The 26,482-nt window shown below is 37.6% G+C and overlaps 1 protein-coding gene across 4 annotated transcripts in view; it reads right to left on the bottom strand.

The window, feature by feature from the left end:
- Positions 1-26,482, bottom strand: part of FucT6 (alpha-(1,6)-fucosyltransferase) — a 427,996-nt gene that overhangs the window by 164,279 nt on the left and 237,235 nt on the right. The window contains exon 4 of one of the 4 annotated variants that reach the window (XM_067112807.1): positions 13,944-14,010. The gene's annotated coding sequence lies outside the window, so the exon portion shown is untranslated. Of the gene's footprint in view, positions 1-11,629; positions 11,649-12,037; positions 12,469-13,943; positions 14,011-26,482 lie in introns of those variants that run through there. The other 3 variants (XM_067112806.1, XM_067112810.1, XM_067112808.1) reach the window with 3 other exon arrangements.

The following is a 26,482-nucleotide window of genomic DNA, read 5'->3' as shown; positions in this document are numbered from 1 at the left end:
AAAAACTCCATTAGATACCATCCAGTTTGAATGAGGTCCTTTTAGTAATTCTACTAATGCACAGAACAATTGTGTATGTGATAAAGTTAATGTATATATATATATATATATATATATATATATATATATATATATATATATATATATATATATATATATATATATACACATACACACACGCGCGCGCACACACACACACACACAAACACACGCACGCACAATCTGCATACGAGAAACAGAATACGTGTGCTAATCCATAAAACAAGTGACTTAATTGCACGGAATATACGCCGTATCAAAGCTTCACTTGACGGCAAATAAACTGCATGCGGATAAAAGTCTTCATCTCATTATGTTTTCGGGTATTTCCAAAACTTAAGAAGACTGACCTTCTAAGAAGCATCACCAGTAATAAACATCATTTTACTAATAAACAATAAAACCGTCAATAAATAGCAGTGACTTTTATCAAGCTTATATCAACCTACTCACGAATTTTATCTGGAGACAATAAAAAGTAAAATATTAAATAAATAAATAAAAACCATTTTAATCAAGCATATGAATTAACTGGAGACGATAAAGCGAAAAAAAAAAAAAAACTGTTATCAAAAACAAAAGAATATCAGCCCATTCACGAACCAACTGGAGAAAAAATAAGTAAATACACAAAAACGCTAGTAAAAAATGCGCCGAAATTTCTTCGGCGCAATCGAGTTTTCTGTGCATCGTACAATCAAGGCCACCGAAAATAGATCTATCTTTCGGTGGTCTCGGTATAATGCTGTATGAGCCGCGGCCCATGAAACTTAATCCACGGCCAGGTGGTGGCATGTCCTATATCGTTGCCAGACGCGAGATTATGGTTAACTTTATAACCTTAAATAAAATAAAAACTACTGAGGCTAGAGGGCTACAATTTGGTATGTTTGGTGATTGGAGGGTGGATGATCAACATACCAATTCGCAGCCCTCTAACCTCAGCAGTTTTTAAGATTTGAGGGCGGACAGAAAAAGTGCGGACAGACAGACAAAGCCGGCACAATAGTTTTCTTTTACAGAAAACTAAAAATAATTTTTATCAAGCATACATTCATGAACCAACTCACGAACTGGAGACAATAAAAAGTAAACAAATAAAAAATAAAACCATTTATCAAGCATACGAAAATCAACCCGTTCACGAACCAACTATAAAAAAACCTTTACAAAATTCCCAGGAAGAAAGCCGGGCACCATTATGAAGTTAGGGGCAGTACCCAACGAATGTGGTGGAACGCTTTTGTCAGAGCGAACGGTGCCTGGCCAGATAAAGCCCTCATGGCCGTATCAGATATCAGCTATCTCTGGGGGGGATGTGCAACCTGCACTTAAACAGGTTCGTCTTTCAATTTCGTCCTAGACGCTCGACGGCGAATTAAAAGCTCCGTGGCAGTGTCCGGGTACGTATATAGCCTATTTGGTCTGAAGATTTGTACGACTTGTAAGGCGAAATGGGTAAGTGTGATATGCTGTCAAAGAGCAGGGTCTTTGTACAGGTATTTTCCTAGAAATTGCTCTTATCATGCTCGCTTACCAGAGAGTGTGTGTGTGTGTGAGTGTGTATATGTGTGTATGTGTGTATGTATGTATGTATGTATGTATGTATGTATGTATGTATGTATATATATATATATATATATATATATGTATATGTATATGTATATGTATATATATATGTATATACACATACATACATATAGGCCTATATAGATATGCACATATATATGCATATATATACAATATATGTATACAATAAACATATATGTATAGACTCTAAAACTTCACCTGCCTAATTACTGCGAGACAGATTCTACGCTTGAAAATCCGGACTAATATTCAAAAACTGCAAAACGTTGTAAGGAAATAAAAAGAGAAATTAAAAGCAACGCAAGCGCTTCTTATCATTCCCTTTGATTCACTCTCCCTGTGGCTTCTCTCTCACGTAGAACTGTCTAACAGTAAATATATAATTAAAATTTAGAGTATACGATACGAAATTATTATAATCGTGCAGAAAAATAAATAAGAAAATAGCTCTCTCGACCGAAAGTCGGCCCATTCAGTTTTAAATTAATCGGATTAGAGCCTCGCGGTCTCGTAATTCTTCAAAAGAAGAACAGAGCGTCGACTGTGACACGGAGATGGCAACACTTCTAGATAAAAAAAAAAATAAATAAATAATTATGCTCGGGAGCGTGGCATCAAACATTCCTTCAAAAAAATAAAAAATAAATTTATACATATATATGCAAATGTACAACACGGACAGTGGAACACTGGGTATAAATTCTGACCAGTTACGAATTTAACTCTTCTCAGGAGGAGGATGTCGTACATAAGGAGTTGAAACTGGTCAGGATCTCTATATATATATATATATATATATATATATATATATATATATATATATATATATATATATATATATATATATATATATATATATATATATATATATTTACTTATTTAATAATATACACATCAGACGAACTACGATTCTCCATTCCTACAGAAGATTAATCCCAAAAAATACCTAAATACCAAGTTCCTGCATTCAAAGAAAGAAAGAGTAGGTCTCGTCAGCATAAGAGTACCGTGATGACACAGCCATTACTAATAACAAACAGGATTTCAGAGCGACATTACCCACGGAAGCACAAACACTGTCACCTAACACCACTTTCCTAGCTCTCACCGTTTCCTTCAAGATCGGGTCTACTGAGGCCAGGTCTATGACCTTAGTTGCTGTAACGCCAGTTTGCAGAAATCAATCAGCCAGTCTTTATGTGCTGCCGACGTATGATAGAAGAGGAAAATAATACTGATACTACTGATACCCAGAGGGCACGGATTCATAGCTCTCCATTTCGGATACGTCCTTCAACAAACTTCTTGCAGATTCCAACGATATAAAATTGGAATTGCAGCAGATTCCAACGATATAAAATTGGAATTGCAGTAGATTCCAACGATATAAAATTGGAATTGAAGCAGATTCCGACGATATAAAATTGGAATTGCAGCAGATTCCAACGATATAAAATTGGAATTGCAGCAGATTCCAACGATATAAAATTAGAATTGCAGCAGATTCCAACGATATAAAACTGGAATTGCAGCAGATTCCAACGATATAAAATTGGAACTGCAGCAGATTCCAACTATATAAAATTGGGATTGCGGCAGATTCCAACGATATAAATTGGAATTGCAGCAGATTCCAACGATATCAATTGGAATTGCAGCAGATTCCAATAAAATTGGAATTGCGGCAGATTCCAACGATATAAAATTAGAATTGCGAAAATAAAATTTAGGCCAAATGCCAAGCGCTGGGACCTACGAGGTCATTCGGGGCTGAAAATAGTGATGAATCAGATGTTAGCAGAGGGAGGAAAGTAAGAACGATGGAAGAAAGAGAATATGAACGGGGGTACAGTAAAAGAAATGAATGGGGTTGCGGCTAGAGGCCGAAGGGCCGCCCTTCAGTAATGCCTACAGTGCACCAGGTTACTCTAGAATGGCACCACGTTTAAAAAAAAAATCGATAAAATGTTGGAATTCCTACCTGCAGTATTCCTCTGCTGTCAAATTGAAAGAGTTGGCTTGTGGACCTACAAAGGTCGACAAAACATAGTTTTCCATTAATGTGTCAATCAACTGACATGTAGTATAAAAAAATATAAATAAAAAATTTGTACAGCTGCTGTTGTTTTTAGCGCCTGCACAGCTGGCAGTCAAAACACAAAACCGTGATGCATCAAACGCAAAACTATATAACAGAACGTAGAATTCAGGCCAAAGGCCAAGCCCTGGGACCTACGAGGTCATTCAGCGCTGAAACGGAAACTGACAGTTAAAAAGGTTGTAAAGGTTGCACTGTGAATCAACTGTTAGGAAAGGATGGAAAGTAAGATGTGAGAAAGAGAATACGAACGGAGGTACAGCAAAAGAAATGAAAGGGGTTGCAGCTGAGGGCCGAAGGGACGCCGCAAAGAACCCTGAGTGATGCCTACAGCGCACGGCATGAGGTGCACTGACGGCACTACTACGGGAAACGAGAAACTATAAAAACTTGAAACTTCAGCCTGAAACACCGACGAACATCAAAAATATGATTTCAAGGACATAAACAATTCAATGGCAGTATTTTTACTGCGGATCCTTTGCTTAACCAATTACCAGCCTTTCAGGTTGCTTCTAAATGAACATGTGGGGCCAATATCAATAGCAATGATAAATCTATTTTCATTCTTTTTTTTCTCATATAGAGAGACCTCACGTCTTTTCATGAAGCTCGTGAATGCTGCAAAAGTCTGCAGACAAAGGGTTTTGTGTGTGTGTGTGTGTGTGTGTGTGTGTGTGTGTGAGAGAGAGAGAGAGAGAGAGAGAGAGAGAGAGAGAGAGAGAGTGAGAGTGACCTTACAGACCTTTCAGTTCGTTCAGGTTCCCCAGTGAGAGAGAGAGAGGTCCCTCAGAGAGAGAGAGAGAGAGAGAGAGAGAGAGAGAGAGAGAGGAAACTTTCCTTTCCGATTACCCAACAAAACATGGCACAGATATTTATAAAGCAACAAAAAGAACGGCAAAATAAACAGTAGCTTTCTATATCTGACTCAACTACGCAGGTAAAATCTTCAGAGACCATTTTTTATGCTTATATAGCACTCTGAAACGACTGAGGGATGAAAACACACTAAATAAATAAACACGAACACGACACACTGCCACGTAGTTCTAAGAGCAATAACACCTGGCCACGTGCAAAGACCTGAAGCAAGAATTAAATTTAGAAGCAAGAATTAATTAATTGGAGAAAGGCATCAACGGCGGTACCACAATCACCAATAAATCCCACCTGGTTTCACGATTAACTGTTGGGCTACCAGATTTTAAAATCGTCCTCCAATAGAGACGTTTCGGTTTGGGAGAGGCTTAGACTCCCATTGTGTGTGTGTGTGTGTGTGTGTGTGTGTGTGTGTGTGTGTGTGTGAGACACACAAGCGTCATCTGCCTTAAATTAACCTGAATGAAGGAATTATTAGCCTTTCTCTTATTCTTTTATTCCACTCAGCCTCTATTAAATGATATAGGCTATAACATCAGCAACAATCCCTCAGAAAAATCTATAAATCTTACCACTACTGAGAATGGGAGGAGGAGGAGGAGGAGGAGGAGGAGGAGGAGGAATGCACGTAATCATTAAGCCCTTCCCGAACCATGAATGACCCTCTTCCCCTCTGAGGCCGCCGCCTTCTGCGAGAAGACCGGTCGCCCTTTCTAGTCAAGCTGGTTGTGAAACGCGAGCCCGATTCTCGCTCCTGGTCCCACCCATATACACACGCTAATCCTAACAACCGACCAACCAACCAACCTCTTCCCAAACCGGTTTGGGTAACCTCTTGGACCTCTCTCAAAAAAAAAAAAAAAAAAAAAAAAAAAAAAAAAAAAAAAAAAAAAGCCCCATCCGAACTCGTGGCACTGTGCCATAAAGCAGCCGCTAACTCTCGCGAGACATTATGCCAACAAGCATCACGCACGATGAAAATCTTGACGGGGCAAGCATGCGGAACAGGCAGGAATCATCAGCAGCAATGAGTTAAAAACAAAGCCGGCCAAAGAAGGGAAATTTCTCCGCGAGATAATACTGAGCCATTACAAAGAAAAAAATGAATTACAAAACTAAAATCGACCCATTACACAGACAAACATAAATTTTATAAAAATAAATTCCAATCTGATACTTTTCTACCCGCCTACAAAGAAACACCGGGATGATTTTGCATCAGAATTCTATACAAACAGAATTACCGATGATACAAACGTTCGCAGCATGCCAATGAAGAGATCCAGACTCTATGGTGTCCACCTCCTCTATTCATAGATCACTGGCGAACATCAATGGCTTCATTAAAAATTCCTCTTTCCCCACACCGTGAACACACATATGTTATGTCTGAACTGGAATAAAGTCGACTAATATACACAAACATTCATTTACTACTGCTGAAGAAGACCACACGCAACACTGATTACCATAAGTTAGAAACATCCGGCACTGGGACCTGTGAGGTCATTCAGCAACGAAAGGAAAATTGAGAGTAGAATGGTTTGAAAGGTGTAACAGGAGGAAAACCTCTGCACTATGAAACAACTGTTAGGAGATGGCGGATAACAAGATGGAAGAGAGAGAATATGGATGCGGGTACGGTAAAAGTAATGAAAGGGGCTGCAGCTACGGAAAGAACCTTGAGTAACGCCTACAGTGCACCGCATGAGGTGCACTGACGGCACTACTTCTACTACTACTACCCTCCTGCGAGGTGCAACGTCAATAAAAATAGAAGGAATCGAGTTCGACATGCAACGAAGCCACCTGTACGTAAGTCGTTCTTCGCAACGAAGCATTAACGTAAAACGAAGGCGAATTAAGCGACTGAACGTGTCCGCCTTCGCCGAGGCCGACGAGCGTGATTGGCAATCGTCCTCTGCACGCCGATTTGCACACGCCGTGAAAAACTGGGAACTGTCACGCGACACGGACACACAAAAAAGGGAGAGGAAAAAAGTTACCTTTGATAAAGAGAACGTGCTGGAACAGTGTTTCCGTAATTGGTTGCCAGCTGACGAATACAACAAACTTCAATTCTCTCTCTCTCTCTCTCTCTCTCTCTCTCTCTCTCTCTCTCTCTCTCCATATTTCATACTGCCGTCTAGATTAGCAGTCGACATGAAGGCGATGCGTTCCCAAGTCTTACTTTCCACTGAGTGAGGAATGGTGAACGTGCATAATTAAAATCGAATATGGTAACTACAAAAGTATGATAAGGCATTTTTGTAACCATCGAGTCTGTAGCTATCCAAAAGAAGATTATATATATATATATATATATATATATATATATATATATATATGTATATGTATATACAGTATATATAATAATATATATAATTATGAACATCCATCACATCACAGTGACAGCGTTATACTCGCAAACATTAAGCTACAAATGTCGTTTCATATCCAATTCGCTCTACCTCGGGAATAATACCGAAGGGGAATTATCATACAGGATAAGTGTTTCGTCACCTGGCGAACCAGCGACCTCGGCAACGCAAGTACTCTTACAACTAAGCTGCCAAACATATATATATATATATATATATATATATATATATATATATATATATATATATATATATATATATATATAATATATATATATAAATGAGCTTAATGACCCCTTCTCAACTAACAACCAGGTATATTCTTGGGAGAAAAGAGACACATGGCTTTTGAAGAAACAAGGAAGAAAGGGGTGGAGAGAAACATATATACTGTATGTGTGTATGCATATTTGTATGCTTGAAAAAGCATTGGACTGCCTGCGAACCAATGCATGAATGGACATAAACCGATGAATGCATTAAGTCATTTTAGGGGGAGGAAAGAGTGATTGATTTATAGATTTTAGCCACGCATGCCAAGCACTCGGGCAAGTAAGGCCATTCAGCGCTGAAACGGAAACTGACAGTAAAAGTTTTGAAAGTTGAGAGGTGTAAAACTTCGCAGTTGCATTATGAATCAATTGTTAGGGGAGGATGGAAAGCGAGATGGAATACAGAGAATATGAAAGGAGGTACAGTAAAAGGATCGAAAGGGGTCGCAGCTACGGGGCCGAAGGGACGCTGCAAAGAACCTTAATTAATGCCTGCAGTGCACCTTATCGCCCTACCCCTCTACGGAAGAGTAACGACGCCTGATCTCTCTCTCTCTCTCTCTCTCTCTCTCTCTCTCTCTCTCTCTGTCAAAAATAAAGACTAAAATAGGCCTATGCTTCAGTTACTGGATCCCCTAAGAAAAAATTTAGCTCGGCTGTTTATTCGGTTATTATGAGAGGAAATAAAGAACAAATCATCAGTGTCCTCTAAAACTTGTCTCTGGCCTTTTCCTATCCTCAAAAAGCGAGGTCCATCATCATCACTGCTTTCCAACATTTCCTCATTCCTTCTTTTCAAAACAAATGCACACTTTACGAGAGTCATTAAGACCCCGATATAAACACCTCCTGACTTCTTAAAAGATTATTATTCATGAGTCTCAAAGCCATTAGGCAAGCTAAGGAGTATTGATGACCTTATACTTAATTCCCCCCCCCTCACAACATCAAATAAGCAAATGTGGAATGAATTCAGCAAGTTTGCTTTTTTTTTTTGCATTATTAATATTCATAAAACACTATCAGATTTGTGATGAGAGAGGAACTGTGGGCGTAGGCTACATGGGACAACTTTAGGAACATATAACAACTTTAGGATTCATTTTTTTTACATAATAATAATAATAATAATAATAATAATAATAATAATAATAATAATAATAATAATAATAATAATAATAATAATATAATTTATTTCGGCTCAAGGCCATATACATGAACTATACAAACACAATACACATAACATGATAATAAAAATAATAATCGGAAGTTTCCACAGAGTTGCTGAAGAAGCAGAAAAAATAAAATTCATAATAATGTCAATGACAGTAATTATATGGAGGAGAATAGTAATATATATATATATATATATATATATATATATATATATATATATATATATATATATATTATATATATTAAAAATGTGATCAGAGATGAAACAGAGGGCCCACGTAATACAATTTAAATACAACTTAAAGGAAAATAAGAAAACAATTTGCAGTAACGTCTCACAAAAAAAAGTATATGATAAAGATAACATCATCATGAATATTAATAAAAATACGAGCAAAAAAATAAAAAAAAATTCGCGTAGCTTAAGTAGCTTTTTCTCAGTACGCAAACTGACGACAGGCAGAATTCATACTCTGTCATTAACACAAACTGCCACAAAGGCTATAATTCAACGACACAGCAGTCGAATAACAACTAGGTACATTTTTACTACTTAGTTCAACAGAAGCATATTGAGTCTATAAAGGATCGTTTCCGAGAGAGAGAGAGAGAGAGAGAGAGAGAGAGAGAGAGAGAGAGAGAGAGAGAGTTACACGGAGTTACAAGGATTAGGATGTCTGAGAGACTTATTAGTCCATCAGAGGAGACATCATGTGCTCACTTATCTCCAGGAGCAGGTTTTACTGTTCATCCACTATGTTCTAATGATTTTGTCTAGCTTTCCTTTAAACTCTTCCACACTGTTGCTGTTGACAACTTCTGGTGGCAGTTTATTCCATGTGTCTCATATCTTGTATATGTAGGCTATGTGAAGAAGTTCCCACAATGAGATGTGTTGTATCTCTTCAGTTACAGTTTCCATCCATTATTTCTTGTCTGGTTTTCGTTTAATGTGAAGAGGTTACTGTCTACTTTTGTTATGCCTGTCAGTATTTTGAATGCTTCTATTAGCTGTCCTCGCAACCGTCGTGTTTCTAAGCCATACATGTTCAGGCTCATTAGTCGTCTTTGGTAACCTATTTGCCTGATGGATGGAATTTACTTTGTGGCTCTTGCTTGTACCCCTTCTAATCTATTTATGTCCTTTCTTAGTGTTGGTGACCAAAACTGTACTGCATATTCAAGATGAGGTCTAACTAGGGATGTGTAGAGCTGCAGCACCGTTTCCTTCTTTCTGTATTTGAACTGCTTCTTCGTGTGTCCCACTAGTTTCTGTGCCTTCTTTTCCGCTTTTATGCAGTGTTTTGTGGATTTTAAGTCCTTGGTAATAATGACTCCAAGGTCCTCTTCTTGTTCTACACTATTTATGTCATTACCAAGCAGCATGTAGTTGGCATGAGAGTTGTTTGTTCCTATTCGTACCACTTTACACTTATCCTTATCCATCTTTTTGACCACTCTCCTATTTTCCTTAGATCATTTCTTAAACTTTCCACTGTACCTGGCTCTGGCTGCATTTAACCTAGTTTGGTGTCATCTGCAAATTTGGCTATCCTGCTAGTTAAGCCTACATCAATGTCATTAATGCAAATCAAAAACAAGAGCGGGCCAAGGACAGAACCCTGAGGAACTCCGCTTGTCACATCTTCCCATACTGATTCTTCACTGTTTATTACGACTCTCTGTTTTCTGTTAGTTAGCCAGTCTTCAATCCGGTCTAACTTTTATCAGAGAGAGAGAGAGAGAGAGAGAGAGAGAGAGAGAGAGAGAGAGAGAGAGAGAGAGAGAGATTAGAACTAAAGCCTGCCGACCTGAAAGCGCTCCACGTACTCTGGGTTTTTCTTGGACGGCCATACCAGGACGTTACGTATCCCCTGCTGCTTTTACGACCCGCAATCCCTTTAGGAAGAGGAACTTGCTGAAAGATGAGGAAAATCGCCACGGTTTACCTTAGTCTGCGTCGGGGTGAGATTCCTTTAAAAGGGGCGCAGATTGGAATTCTAGGAGCGAATGTAATATAGAGCATTTTTTCCAAGTATACAGTAAAAAAAAATACTAATTTTATGTGTATTTATGACTGATGTGTCTACAACAATATGATTAACGGACGGATGATATTGATAAATGATAAACTTCTGTGCATAATTGTGAATCTTTTTTTAATATAAGCAATGATTCGGTAAAACAGCAATAATGACCCGGTACAATTTGATGGTTTTCTACCATAATCAAATAATAAAAAAAAACACACATATATAAATCAATTATAAGGATTCAGAAAAATTCCACTAATAAAGGATAAAAATACTCATAAAAAATAGTAAATAATTCAACCAAGTTACTACATAAATTTAGATTATTCAAAACGCATAAGAGTATAAAAAGCCTGTATTATTTCCAAATATGATCACTGAAATGCATAAAAGAGCAATAAATGATAAAAAAAAACGACCAAAAAAAAAAAATTCCAAGAATTTCAAGGCCACGTTGCCGGGTATATTCGGGTGTATTCAAGATACCGCTTGCTTCTTCCAGTATACTGATACACCTGATGTTGGAACGCCTTAGAAGAAAAAAAAAAAACCATATGGAATCTGGGGAATCTCTCTCTACCCAGCAAAAGGGCTCTAACTGAGGACCAATTGATCTGATTTCTCCTCCGTTACAGAGTCAACTCGAGGAAATAAAGTTGCTCGTTGTGCTCTGCTAATAACTTGACGTATCAGGTATCGAACGGTCTCTGGCCTTGCCTTGCCAATCTATGCGGGGTCGTTCTTCTGAACAAAAACTTGTTCACTCAACAGAGAGAGAGAGAGAGAGAGAGAGAGAGAGAGAGAGAGAGAGAGAGAGAGAGAGAGAGAGAGAGAGAGACTGATACTGCTTTAAAACGATGGGTTTTCTGGGTCACAATTATATGAAAACGGACAACACGAGGCAAATAACAGCAACGAACGATCCCGGAAAATTTTCGACTAAGCGAAAAATGCACCGTGAAAGAATAGATTAACGTAGGATCCACTTTCAATGAGCGAACGAGAAGTTCAAAGTTAAAAATGTTTTCGTGATGTGCAATGTTTCCAACACTTGACATTTTCATGCACCGTGCGACCATTATATACGCTTAGAAAAGAGAAACGAGTCCTGTTTTCAAAAGGCGGAATAATAATAAAAACTCGAACTTTATATCAACTTACCATGAGGAAAAAAAATCATTTTGAAAAGTTCTAGACATATAAACAGGTGATGATGATGATGATAATAATGGAGCACTTCTAATCCCTTCTCTAACGAAAACAGCCTAAAAACCACTGAGGTCAACTTTCACTATTCCACGCACACACACACACGCTAGGCGGACCGTTCTTTCTTCGGAGAAGGGGAGGGGACTACTCTGCCTGAATCCTAATAGGAAGAACTACCTGCTGGGCCATTTTACCGACTATTAGACTACCTGTCCGCTTGCCCAATGCTTAATTCTACTTCCAAGCACTCGCCCGACCGAACAAACCGACTACAAAATCTGTCATTTTTTTTTTTCTTTCCAGACTGCGTGTACAAAGATACACCCACACCCTTTCAACGTGGAGGAATTTCATCTTTACCTCTTTTAATGGATGCTACCTGCACGTATCTAATCAGTGGTCCTCCTCAGCTGTTCGGCCCATTACACTTCCCTTCGGCGACGTCAGTCACAAATAATTCCTCGTTTCCCTTCACTGTGAGGGATGCAGAGGAAATCTCTCTCAAAAGCTAGAATTGCTGAGGAGAAGCAGCGCCGTTTCCTTCCCTCCTTCAAGGATCAGCTAGCACCACGGTTACAGCATTCCTCATCACAGGACGGATGTACGAAAGAGAAATGACAATCCACACAACCACATCAACCTGTTGTAGATGGCAGACCAGAGAGGCGAGAGACGTGCTCACGATACCACCGTCACAGTGTAACTGAGCTGCCAACTAGGATTTTCAGCAATATATGGAGGATGTTACACCACCGGTACCGGTGGCCTCGACCCTCGTCTTGTTGGCAACTACGCTCCATTCTAACCTTATTCGGGGCAACGGTTAATAAATGAAACGTTTACGGAACAGTTTATTCCGCTGGCAGACAAGCAGTCAGTTTATACGACTGCAAGTCTTATGCTTTCTAATGAAGGGTTGCGTGTGTGACATACATAATTCAATACCAAAACAAGCCATATACGAAAATAATGAAATTTCAAATAAAACTGAAAAGTCTAAATAAAAATTTCGACAGCTTATGAGGGCAACTTTCCACCTGAAATAAGTCATATTCCTCATACGGCGGTAGAGAAGACGAAAAATAAAAATGTACAACTTCTAAAAGATAAAAAAAAAAAACTAACAAACGCGAACATCATTAAATCCCGTGGTTCAAAACGCATCAAAACGTTATGTATTGGCTAAGGGCCTAAACGAGCATCAATCATCTGGCATCACTGAGTCAAAGGAAACTGCTGGCATCTTTCCAAACTTCTTCTCTCGCTGCCTGAATGATAATAGAATCCCAGGTAACTTATGATAACTATCCCTAATGCATAAAACACTTTGCCACTTACGGAAAGAATATGCTTATCGCTAACTCCAGTTATTCAATTATGCTGTCATTCTTTGGATGTTCTGAGCTAACCTTCGTCAGTTGTAAATATATTATATTTTAAAGACCCCCCCCCTCTCTCTCTCTCTCTCTCTCTCTCTCTCTCTCTCTCTCTCTCTCTCTCTCTCTCTCTTATCCAATCTCCAACCGGAAAAGGAAAGACGAAAGGCGGTGTTCCCTAAAATCTATTGTGCATCTGGGATTGTGTACCAGGTTACCTGTCGAATGTCGTGGGGCGCAGCTCGAGTGAAGAGAGAAGAGATTCATATACGAAACGTCAGTGTTTCATTTCTCCGTCAAAATGTGAACCGTCAAAATGGGAGACTACTCGTAAGATAATTATATATATATATATATATATATATATATATATATATATATATATATATATATATATATATATATATATATATGTATATATAGTGTAATACATTAATAACCGATGATATTATAAGAGAGGTTCGGGACAGAAAGCAATGTCCTTAGAGACGTTACGTACTGTCTCGAATTTCAGAAAAGTGGACCTTAATTCTGCATTCTCATATACGGCACACTGATGAAAAAGACTGACCACAGGTTGGATAACGGCAATTCCAACAGTGGAGTTTAATATCCACAGATTATCGGGGTTACACACACAAAAGGTAATCGGATAAATACCTACATATATATATATATATATATATATATATATATATATATATATATATATATATATTATGATAATATTCTCATTCTTAATATAAAAAATAATAATAAAGATGTTGATGATAACATGCATAACAAAAGTCAACAAAAATCAGAGAAATAAATTATTAGTTGAATGAATATACAAAATAGATAAATATTAAACACACACATGACCGGATAACTGGAAGATAAACACTTACCTACAAATACATCTAGGAGGTATATAAGGTCATCTCAGGTATCGTAAAATCTTCATTGACGCTTACCCTGGAAGTAAAAAGAAAACCACAAAATCAACTTTTAAATTTGACAGAAAAGAAAGTGAATGTGATGTATAATGCATAAAATTAAATGAATGAAATAAACAAAGTTAAGTATACCTTAGTTTAACCAGACCACTGAGCTGATTAACAGCTCTCCTAGGGCTGACCCGAAGGATCAGATTTATTTTTACGTGGCTAAGAACCAACTGGTTACCTAGCAACGGGACCTACAGCTTATTGTGGAATCCGAACCACATTATGACGAGAGATGAATTTCTATCACCAGAAACAAATTCCTCTAATTCTTCATTGGCCGCTCGGAGAGTCGAACGCTGGGCCAACAGCGAATGAATAAACAGCATTTCATAAAATACCCTTAAGTAAACCACACACGCTCTGTAAATCAAACACCCATAAATATACAGATATACAGATAAATGTTAACACTTCCTCCTTGGGGATCTGAACCCCTGGCTGGTGAAATACCAGGCCAATGCGTTAGCCACTCACCCACGGAGGGTCAAGTGAATCAAGTGAATAAAGCACTGGCCTGGCGGTTCACTGGTAAGTGGTTCATAACCAAAAGACTGGAGAAAGAGAAAACGAATCAAAACCTACATTTATCTGTGATACAATGATTGAATGATTTCTGACTATTAAAACTGGCGTCACACCATCTAGGTTATTGACGCCGAACTGTCATACAAAAACCCTTGTTAATAACAGAACCAGAGTAATAAATAATATAATCTAACCGGTCAGGTAAATAACTGTTCGCCAGTTGTATCAAGAGCAAATGCGAAAAACATTACGGTATTGCATGCGCGACAACAACATTAAATAGAATTAAGCGCAGAGCAAGTATTTCCTATATAATTATAACGTTAACATCAGCAACAAACGTAACAATGTAATTATACGAAAGGCACGATAACAATCTCTCTCTCTCTCTCTCTCTCTCTCTCTATGACCAGCAGTTTTCTGCCGTTGCTCCGACCGCAAGTATACAAACTTTAAAATCTAAGTTCTACAGAAACTTTGATTATCCTTGCAAAAGCTCAAAGGGCATCTGTCTAATTCGTCTCAAGGACAGAGTTCCTGACGGGTGTTCTGTCAGAGTCATTCTGCCTCACTTTAGAGCGAAAAAAAAAGTATAAAATGCGAACGAAGACTCTCCGGCGCAATCGGGTTTTCTGGGCAGCCGCTACAGCGTATAATCAAGGCCATCGATAATAGATCTATCTTTCGGTGGTCTCGTTATAATGCTGTATGAGCCGCAACCCATGAAACTTTAACCACGGCCCGGTGGTGGCTTGTTCTATATCGTTGCCAGAAGCACGATTATGGCTAATTTTAACCTTAAATAAAATAAAAACTACTGAGGCTAGAGGACTGCAATTTGGTATGTTTGATGACTGGAGGGTGGATGACCAACATACCAATTTGCAGCCCTCTAGCCTCAGTAGTTTTTAAGATCTGAGGGCGGACAGAAAAGTGCGAATAGAAAAAAGTGCGGACAGAATAAAGTGCGGACAGACAGACAAAGCCGGCACAATAGTTTTCTTTTACAGACAACTAAAAATGAGAAGGATTCCAGACTATACCTATGACAATAATAAAAATTAATGCATTACCGTAAATCATACAACTTATCAGTAATATTACAAGTTAACAGAATGGAACAGAATGTAGAATTCAAGCCAAGGGCCAAGCCCTGGGACCTTTGAGGTCATTCAGAGCCGAAATGGAAACTGACAGGAAGAGGTTTTGAAAGGTACAACAGGAGGAAGACCTCGCAGTTGCACTATGAATCAATTGTTAGAGAGGGTGAAAAGCCAGATGGAAGAAAGAGAATATGAACGGAGGTACAGTAAAAGGAATGGAAGAGGCTGCAACAAGGGGCCGAAGGGACGCTGCAAAGACCCTTAAGTAATGCCTACAGTGCACCACGTGAGGTGCACCGACGGCATTGCTTCCCTACGGGAACATTAAAATAAAGAAACATTTATAATTTTATGGATAATGCTTAAGTTTATTTCCTTCAATACCGTATTACTGATACACTCAATTCCTGATATGAGGAAATTTCGACACTCATAAAAAGTTAATATACTTTACTGTAGTAAATTAAGCCACTTGTCCCCTAAATTAGCAATAAACTCCGTTAATAACATATTCTGTGTTATTAACAGTGATGATATTAGAACGGGACGGTAGCACAGTGGTCTATTATTAATATTATCAACATTATTAATATTTTGGGTGGAGAGGTCGTAGCGGGCATGCCTGCTCAAAACAAGCTCCGGAACTCCTAGATAGGAAATACAGAGGAATAGGTTCCAGGGCCTCAACCATATTCCATAAAAAAAAAAGACGGATAAGACGCCCATAATTCTGGTGGATCACGTATAGCAGAAGTTGGAGATTACACACCTTTAATTCCAGTAAAAGGAATTAAAGGAACCACAGTAAAAAGGTCTGAAAGGTGTAACAGGAGGAAAACCTCGCAACAGTCGCAGTCAGAAGCAACTGTTAGGAGAGGGTTGAGGGAAGTAAGAAGGAAGAAAGAGAATCTGAAAGGAGGAAGAGTCAAAAGGAATGAAAGGGGTTGCAGCTACAGGCCTAAGGGAAGCCGCAAATAACCCTGAATGAGAGCCAAGACCAAGATTTGATCCTTCCATTTGCTTCTAAACCCATAATACTCGTAGATCTGAGGGATCCTGCGTTCAGAATCTCTCGTATTGTTGGGGCAAATGGGGAATGGGAATGGAAATAACCCCCTACATTAATCAGCACAAAGTAAGATTAACGGAGCTTCAAAACGTTTTAGGTTAAAGTTGGAATGTTCCCCTGATGTTGTGGAATCGAAGTGTACACGGCTCACGATGCCATTTCAACATTCGGATGTTTTGATGTTTAGTACACGTGAAAAATATCAACACATTCAGGTTCGTACGTGTGTGAATGCAAAATGCTACTACTCACACACATACACTTTATATACTGTATATATGCACATACATATTGTACATATATAAATATATATACATTATTTATTTATAAGACTTTAACTTAACTTTAACATAAACACACACACAGACATATATATATATATATATATATATATATATATATATATCATATATACATTATTCATATACACATAAACACATACACACATGTATATGTATATATATACATATAAATGTGTTTATGTATATATGAATAATTTATACATGATATATATATATATGTGTGTGTGTTTATGTATAAATGAATAATTTATATATAAATGTATATACTGTATTTATGTATCTGTATATAAGTATATATGTATATACACATACACATGTATATATATAATATATATATATATATATATATATATATATATATATATATATATATATATATATATATATATATATAGTACCTGTTAACATTCACATCCGAAACAGTAGACGAATCAAAACCAACAGAGGATATAATACCTTCCTCAGACACTGTTTTTCTGGTGACTCACCCAAAAAATAGAGAGAAGAATTCCCAGAGCACGGCCCAAGCCCCGGTGTGACATTTTATCATCAATTTTCCCTTGACTTGTCCTGCATTTTCCTGCCTTACTTTCTTTACTCTCACCCTTTCTATTCATTTCCCTTCTTTCCACAGTGACGTAATACCACCCCGCCCACCCCACCCATCTCCTTATCGTTACATAATGGAGAGGCTCGTCAAGTGCATATCTCTATATCGGGGTTCCTCTTTCATCCAGATTAGATAATACGGGCGAGGCATTGTCCATTTATCTTGCCGATTAAAAAATGACGGAGCGCGCGCGCGAGAGAGAGAGAGAGAGAGAGAGAGAGAGAGAGAGAGAGAGAGAGAGAGAGAGAGAGAGAGAGAGAGAGAGAGAGAGCTAACTTTTCCCTTCAAATGAACCTAAGAGAGAGAGAGAGAGCTTTACCGTTTAATAAATCCTGAGAGAGAGAGAGAGAGAGAGAGAGAGAGAGAGAGAGAGAGAGAGAGAGAGAGAGAGAGAGAGAGAGCTAACTTTTCCCTTCAAATGAACCCTAAGAGAGAGAGAGAGAGAGAGAGAGAGAGAGAGAGAGAGAGAGAGAGAGAGCTTTACCGTTTAATAAATCCTGAGAGAGAGAGAGAGAGAGAGAGAGAGAGAGAGAGAGAGAGAGAGAGAGAGAGAGATACCTTTTCCGTTCAAATAAATCCTGAGAGAGAGAGAGAGAGAGAGAGAGAGAGAGAGAGAGAGAGAGAGAGAGAGAGAGAGAGAGAGCTAATTTTCCCGTTCAAATAAATCCTGAGAGAGAGACAGTTAATTTTTCCATTCAAATAAATCCTCAGAGAGAGAGAGAGAGAGAGAGAGAGAGAGAGAGAGAGAGAGAGAGAGAGAGAGCTAACTTTCCCGTTCAAATAAATCCTGAGAGAGTTAATTTTTCCATTCAAATAAATCCTCAGAGAGAGAGAGAGAGAGAGAGAGAGAGAGAGAGAGAGAGAGAGAGAGAGAGCTAACTTTCCCGTTCCAATAAATCCTGAGAGAGAGAGTTAATTTTTCTATTCAAATAAATCCTAAGAGAGAGAGAGAGAGAGAGAGAGAGAGAGAGAGAGAGAGAGAGAGAGAGAGAGAGAGCTAACTATCCCATTCAAATAAATCCTACGGAATTACTTTGAAAACTGAATCACGCATCAGTTGCCCGGTCCAAACTGAGAACGATTTTCTTAGTTCTCTGTTTATGGTTGGCTACACTGAATGCTCTGCACTGCAAGGCCAACGGAAGAAGAAGAAGAAGAAGAAGAAGAAGAAGAAGAAGAAGAAGAAGAAGAAGAAGAAGAAGAAGAAGAAGAAGAAGAGACAAAGGACTCAGAGTTTCACTAAGATTGTTATTTCTTACGAAGACGATGGCTCTCGAGGAACGTAAATCAGGGAAGGGAGATTTAATCTGACAATCTCCCCAAAATGCCAAGTGCTGGACCATCTACAATATTAACTGCATCCTTAATCGTCCTCAAATACGTCTTTGTTGTATCCTTTCTTCGGCAAAAGCTAAAATAAAATAGAGAGTCCTTTTGATTTCCCATTTAATTTTATTACGGGGTCTGTAGTCTAGATGTTGTGACGTCAGTATTAATAGCCACAAATTAATCAATCAATACAATCACAGAGAGGGAATCCACTCAACATTTTCCTAGGAACAACTTCGTTCGTCAGTGCAACCTGAATTGGCTGTTACTTCAAAGAAACCCATAAAAACATTGTTTTACGACTAATCACATTCATTATTATTATTATTATTATTATTATTATTATTATTATTATTATTTCAGTAAACGAAACCTATTCACATGGAACAAGCCCACCAGAGGGGTCACTGACTTGAAATTCTTTAAGCTTCCAAAGAATGTTGGTTTCAACCTCCCACCGCAGACCACACACTGCGGCAGTAACTGATCATGATACAGAATCAGTGACTTTTCATCGCCCTAGGGGAGACGCGAGCCCGCGACATCTGAGTGGCATGCCACGACACTAACCACTCTACTAGCGGCCCAGCAAGAATTTAACGTAATTATACTGGTTCTAAAGAAATCAGTATATTTTATCAAATTAGTCAAAAAAAAACTTTCTTCTATAGATAGATAGAATACAATTTAGTCCGAAGGCCAAGCACTGGAACCTATGAGGTCATTCAGCGCTGAAAGGAAAATGAGAGTAAGAGATTTAAAAGGTGTAACGGGAGGAAAACCTCGCAGTTGCCCTATTACAAATTGTTAGAAGGAGGTGGAAAGTAAGATAGAAGAAATAGAATATGACTGGAGGTACAATAAAAGGAATGAAAGGGGTTGAAGCTAGGGGCCGAAGGGACGCTGCAAAGAACCTTAAGTAATGCCTACAGTGCACCGCGTGAAGAGTAGAGACCTATGATATAAAATGCTATAATAGACTGGGGTTGCTAATTGGCTCACTGACTCAGTAGAGCAAATTGGCACTGCAAACACGCTGTATTTCGTCAGGACAGTCACTGAAAAGTACAGTGATTTCAGTTATAAATAAAATACGCTCGATCAATGAGTTATTCAAAATTCCTCTGCTCTGGAGTTCATCAATGCAGTGACAGCTATAATCTATAATGATATAACGTTTACAGTATGCTATGCATTTCCTATATCTATAAATTTTTTTCGTTTTTTAATACTACCAATATATTCCGCATCATCTATTAATTTTCCTTTATACTTTGTAATAACCTTTATCATTTTTCCTCCTCAAATTTTTCGTTTTTTGTCCATTGTTATGATAATAATCAAAATAATCAACATATATCTATTTTGTGTTTTACTTTCAAATAACCCTTACAGTATTTCCTTCCCATTCTTTGGTCCATTGTTGTAATACTAATAACAATATTCAATATCAAGCCTTCATTAATGACAATGAAATCGCGTACTCTCAATCTTATCCATTTTCCAAAAAAATTAATGACTGCACTTTTCTTTCATAAAATGCTCGTGCCATGTGAATCTTCATATTTCCAGCACGCTTTCTTTTGCTTTCCCTTCCTTAACAATGAAACTACGCTTATAAATCATATTGCGTATTATTTATTATTCTATTATGCTGATTATCTCGATTTTCCATTCTCGATAAATTCAATAATCTGCTATCAATCATCTACATGTCATTGAGTTTTATCTCCCTTCCTCTCTTTCAATATTTTCTATCATTTATCTATGTGTCACAAGTCTACTTCTCAATTCCCCTTTACAAAACACATCTGCTGCTTTGCAAATGACCTACTTATTAACTGAGCTACACAAACCATAGCATTACCGGTTATTTGTAATCAATGTGTTCCTAGTAACAAGATCATGACGTCACATATAACAAAGTAGTTTTACCCATGTTTTGCCTCTGCGACCAAAATCAGTCAGTGGGACCTCTATAACCAAAACTGAAAATGGCCATTATTTTTCTATTACTCAGACCAATCTTTAAATAGACTGATATAAACGTATTCAGAGCTTTAGAAGTATTCAGTGGTGTAAATTTATTCATATTCTGAGTATAATTAATTCACCTTTTTTTCTTTTTTAATTCTCCTCTTCATACTCTCGCCATAATTCCTTATTTAAAATCCACTCACGAAACTATTAAACATTCATTTATTCCAGTTTTTCATTTGCCTTTTCCAGTGACTTTCATTTCCGGGGTCAGCGACCGCAGGTGTCGCCACGGCACACTGCATAAACCAACTGTAATTTTATAAATACTGTACTGCTGTTTAAGAATCAATTACTTGCTTCTCTGGCATCTTCGTGAAGACTTAAACCGTTCGGCAACCCGCATTTTCGCTTGAACTTCTGAAGTTCCAACTGTACGGCTTCCCCCGGGAGGCTGTTCCACGGTCTAACGGTGTGAGGAATAAAGGTGACGTCCCGATGAGATGAAATATTATTCCGAAGAACTGAGTTTAGTTCTTCAAATGTCCAAGTGTTCTGATTATTCGGATGAATTAAATCTCTTCAAATAGCGTAGTTCTTCTCGCCTACCAGCAGTTTTCTTCCCTTCTTCGAGATCATTCACAGTAAAAACCAGTTCAACTCGTTCAATTCAAACTTCGAAGTTTCCCTGATCAGGACTGAAGTCTGAAACATGCCCAAGAGAGAAGGGGCAGCGATGAACAAGTAGGTCTACACCAGTGGTTCTCAACCTGGGGGGCGCGTCCCCCTAGGGGGACGCGAGCCCTAGGGAAAAATAAAAGAAATTTTCTAATTATATTCGTTACTCTCCTACCAAGAGTCGCTAAGAAGCAGCGTCAAGTATCTCACTCATTCATTCCCAAAAGAATAAAAATACCCCTTCTCTTTCTCTCTTTTTTTTTTATTTTCCTTTAAATCTGGGAGGGAATTTTACTCATAGATGCAAGAGGGGCGTGGAGGGAAGGACCAATTCTTAGAGGGGGCGTGTTAATAAAAAGGTTAAGAACCACTGATGTATATCCTCGCCTCCAAATGTAGCGTCCACATACGGAATGACAACTTGAAAAAGCCAGAAGACTGAACATGTCTTTATTCCAAAATAACTGACAAACAAAAACTACAGAAGCATAATACGTAGCGAAAATAAATATGTAAACAAAAAACTTTTAAATGTTTGACTTCCGTACGTGTTTTTGTTTTCTGCTCTTATCCACAGCGAAGACGTCTCTTAAAATATTATTCTTATATGCAGTCCGAGTTTTCTGTACAGCGTATAATCAAGGCCGCCGAAAACAGATCCATCTTTCGGTGGTCTCGGTATAATGCTGTATGAGCCGACCCGCATGAAACTTTAACCACCGCCCGGTGGTGGCCTATCCTATATCGTTGCCAGAAGCACGATTATGGCTGACTTTAACCTTAAATAAAATCAAAACTACTGAGGCTACAGTGCTGCAATTTGGCACGTTTGATGATTGGAGGGTGGATGATAACGTACCAATTTGCAGCCCTCTAGCCTCAGTTATTTTTAAGGTCTGAGGGCGGACAGAAAAAGTGCGGACAGAAAGAAGTGCGGACAGAAGAAAGTGCGGACGGACAGACAAAGCCGGCACAATAGTTTTATTTTTACAGAAAACTAAAAAACACCATATTAAGGCAACTAAAGAGGTTCCGTAAGTGACGCTATGAATAATAAATGATATCCTACAACATTTTTTTTGATACAGGACATCAAAGCAAAAATGAAGTTATAGAGTAATGCTTTCACCTAAATCTTTTATATATATATATATATATATATATATATATATATATATATATATATATATATATATATATATATATATATATATATATATATATATATATATATATATATATATATATACGCCACTGCACAGCACATTTATTACACAGAAAACAACGCCAAGATTTTCACTTCACTTTACGACCACTAAGTAAAAAAAAAAAAAAAAAAAAACCAGTGCTGAAAAATCTGCCACTAACGAAAAACACACCGGTGTCGCCAATTCGGCCGATAACATCTGTGCGCTGTAATTACTGAGGGTCCCACTGCAATAACTGCCCAATGAAAATTAGCGGTTGCTTTGCGTTTTCGTGTCCTGACCATTACACGGTGGCTAGAGAAAAGCAAAGCTGCTACCTGAAGTCCACCTGTCCACCTGAAATTCTGAAGCCTCGGTTAATAAGTGGAGAGAGTAGAATTAGCAACGTGTAATTTAATCAATCATTTTTTTTAATTCACTCGCGTGGTCGTTATTAAGGGAGAAATATACGGCCATATCAGTTCTTGAACTCAATTCGGAACCTTTATCACTAAAAACGGACACACTGGTATCTGTAATCTCATACTACACCTGTAAAACGACAGATGTTGGGTGCAAATACCTCTCATTTTCCCATTCTACATCAGTGAGGTTGGTGCATTACCTGACAATAATTACGATTTTACCTCGAGATTTCATACTTAATAAAAGTTGAAATTCCCATTCTCAGTACCGAAACTAAAAACTTGCAACATTATCTTTAAGAGTCATATTCAAATCAAAATTAAGTATGAACCTGTAATCTCAGCATTTGAGACTGAAACTTATATTTTTCTGACTCCACACCTTAACTAAAAATCCAATATCGAACACGTTAAAATTCAATCCTCATTCACACCTGACAGACTAATATAATAATCATAATAACAAAATTCTTTACTGCAACTCAGAGAAATATAGGATTTAGGCCAAGGCCAAGCACTGGGACCTATGAGGTCATTCAGCGCTGAAACGGAAACTGGCAGTGAAAAGGTTACAAAGGTGTAACAGGAGGAAAACCTCGCAGTTGCACTATGAATCAACTGTTAAGAGAGGGTGGAAGAAAGAGAATATGAACGGAGGTACAGTAAAAGGAATGAAAGGGGTTGAAGCAGCTAGGGGCCGAAGGGACGCTGCAAAGAACCTTAAGTAATGCCTACAGTGCACCGCGTGAGGTGCACTGACGGCACTACTCCCCTGAGGGGTATTTCAGCTCAGGGGCATGTACAAGGAATATACAAAGTAGAGACAACACAATACCCACACTCTAGATACACGGGATAAAATTATAAAAAGGCTAATCTACAATATCCACACAGTTGCTACTGTAGTAGAAAAACAGTTTTCTTAATAATGGTAATGACATTACTAACACAGAGAACAATAAGAGTAAAAACATTAACAATAATAAGAATTAAAAAACAGATTGCATACAATTAATTTCCAGCTAGGGACTTGGGTGGTTACGGAAGTCAGGTCCAGAAGGCTAAATACGGAAAGTGAACAAACAAATCTCAATAATAATAATAATAATAATAATAATAATAATAATAATAATAATAATAATAATAATATAGCTAACTGTAATTTTCATAAAACAAGTAAAAAATCGAGTTTTCTGTACATCCGCTACAACGCATAATCAAGGCCACCGAAAATAGATCTACCTTTCGGTGGTCACGGTATAATGCTGTATGAGCCACGCCCCATGAAACTTTACCCACGGCCCGGTGGTGGCTTATCCTATATCGTTGCCAGAAGCACGATTATGGCTAACTTTAACCTTGAACAAAATAAAAACTACTGAGGCTAGAGGGCTGCAATTTAGTATGTTTGATGATTGGAGGGTGGATGATCAACATACCAATTTGCAGCCCTCTAGCCTCAGTTATTTTTAAGGTCTGAGGACGGACAGAAAAGGTGCTGACAGAATAAAGTGCGGACGGACAGACAAAGCCAGCACAATAGCTTTCTTTTCAGAAAACTAAAAACCAATCCACGATTTTCAGATCAAATAAAAAAAACTAAAGATGACATTTTCATTTTAGTATTACTCCAAAGTTCACACTCAGTCGCTCTGAATGAGATCAAATTGCCCCCCCCCCCACCCACCTAAAAATTCAAAATATTAAAAATTCAAAATAATAATAATTCAAAATATTAAAAATTCAAAATAATAATAATTCAAAATACTAAAAATTCAGAATATTAATCACTTGACCTCTGAAACCAAATTCCGAAATGAAAAATGGTCGTCAGAATGATATCCCACCGGCAGACGGAAACAGCATGGAAAACAACACCAACAGCCTATAACAACAACACAATAAGGACAACAACATCAACAACCTATAACAAGAACAGTCAAAAAAATCAAGGACAACAATTACAACCTATAACAAGAACAGCAAAAAAATCAGCAAGGACAACAACTACAACCTACAACAACAACAACAAAAACAGCAACAAAGTCAGCCAGGACACAAAACAACTTACAACAACAGAAACAAAATCAACGAGGACACCAACAAAAACAACAGCAACCTACAAAAACCAAAAGACCAAACAACGGGAACAAAAAATATCCGCGACTTAATCGCACAAAGTTTTGCCAAGATCCATCAAACCGAAGCCCAACGGGAGAGCGACGGACGCCGCAGTCCATTCAATTAGGTGGGTCCTATAGGGAGCGCATCCCCCCCTTAATCCTTCTCGATATATAAAATATCCACTTGTCAGTCATCGACGACAAACGACCTGATTTCGTTATCGGAATAAGAACGGCTTTCGTGAGCTTTAAGGGAAGTTAATTTATTAAGTTAATTATTCAGCTGAATATAAGGGAAGTTAATGATTACGTTAATTATTCAGCTTATTATTATGTTAATTATTATTCGTGTGATTCAGTCCATTGTCACTCCTGCATTCTGTGTTGGTGGTGTACCTGTGTTATCTGGACTTATCTGCATATATGCGATTGTCTCTGCTTGTCTTTCGTATGTATGTATGTATGTATGTATGTGTAGGCATGTATCTTAACCCAAGACAAGTAACTTGTATAGAGAATGACAAACATATTTACATCTTGTGCATATATATATATATATGTATAGACAGTATATATATATATATATATATATATATATATATATATATATATATATATATATATATATATATATATATATATATATCAAATGTATAAATATGTATATATACAATATATATATATACATTTATATGTATGTGTGTTTGTGTGTGTGGATATATATATAATATATATAAATATGTGTATATATGTATATACAAACATACTGTATAATATATATATATATATATATATATATATATATATATATATATATACACAAACATACAGTATAACATGTATATACTGTATATACACACACTGAAACAAAAAGTAGACATTACATACTCATCATCGACCGCTTTGCAGAAAGATCTGTTTATCTTTCAGACAAAAAAAAAAAAAAAAAAAAAAAAACTCCGTAATATCCACTTCTCGCTATATTTCTTATTCAAAGCACGGCGCCAGAAATTCCTCCCAAAAGTGTAGCCCGGAAGAGATCCCTAACCAACTTCCTGCCGTATCTTCGCTTTGAGTGTCTCAACAAAACAGAGCTCAAACGTTTCGCTGTT

The sequence above is a fragment of the Macrobrachium rosenbergii genome, chromosome 12 (genome assembly GCF_040412425.1).
Source record: "Macrobrachium rosenbergii isolate ZJJX-2024 chromosome 12, ASM4041242v1, whole genome shotgun sequence".
NCBI lineage: Eukaryota > Metazoa > Arthropoda > Malacostraca > Decapoda > Palaemonidae > Macrobrachium > Macrobrachium rosenbergii.
Note: the sequence above shows the minus strand (reverse complement) of the source record. Positions and strands in the feature narration are given on the sequence as shown.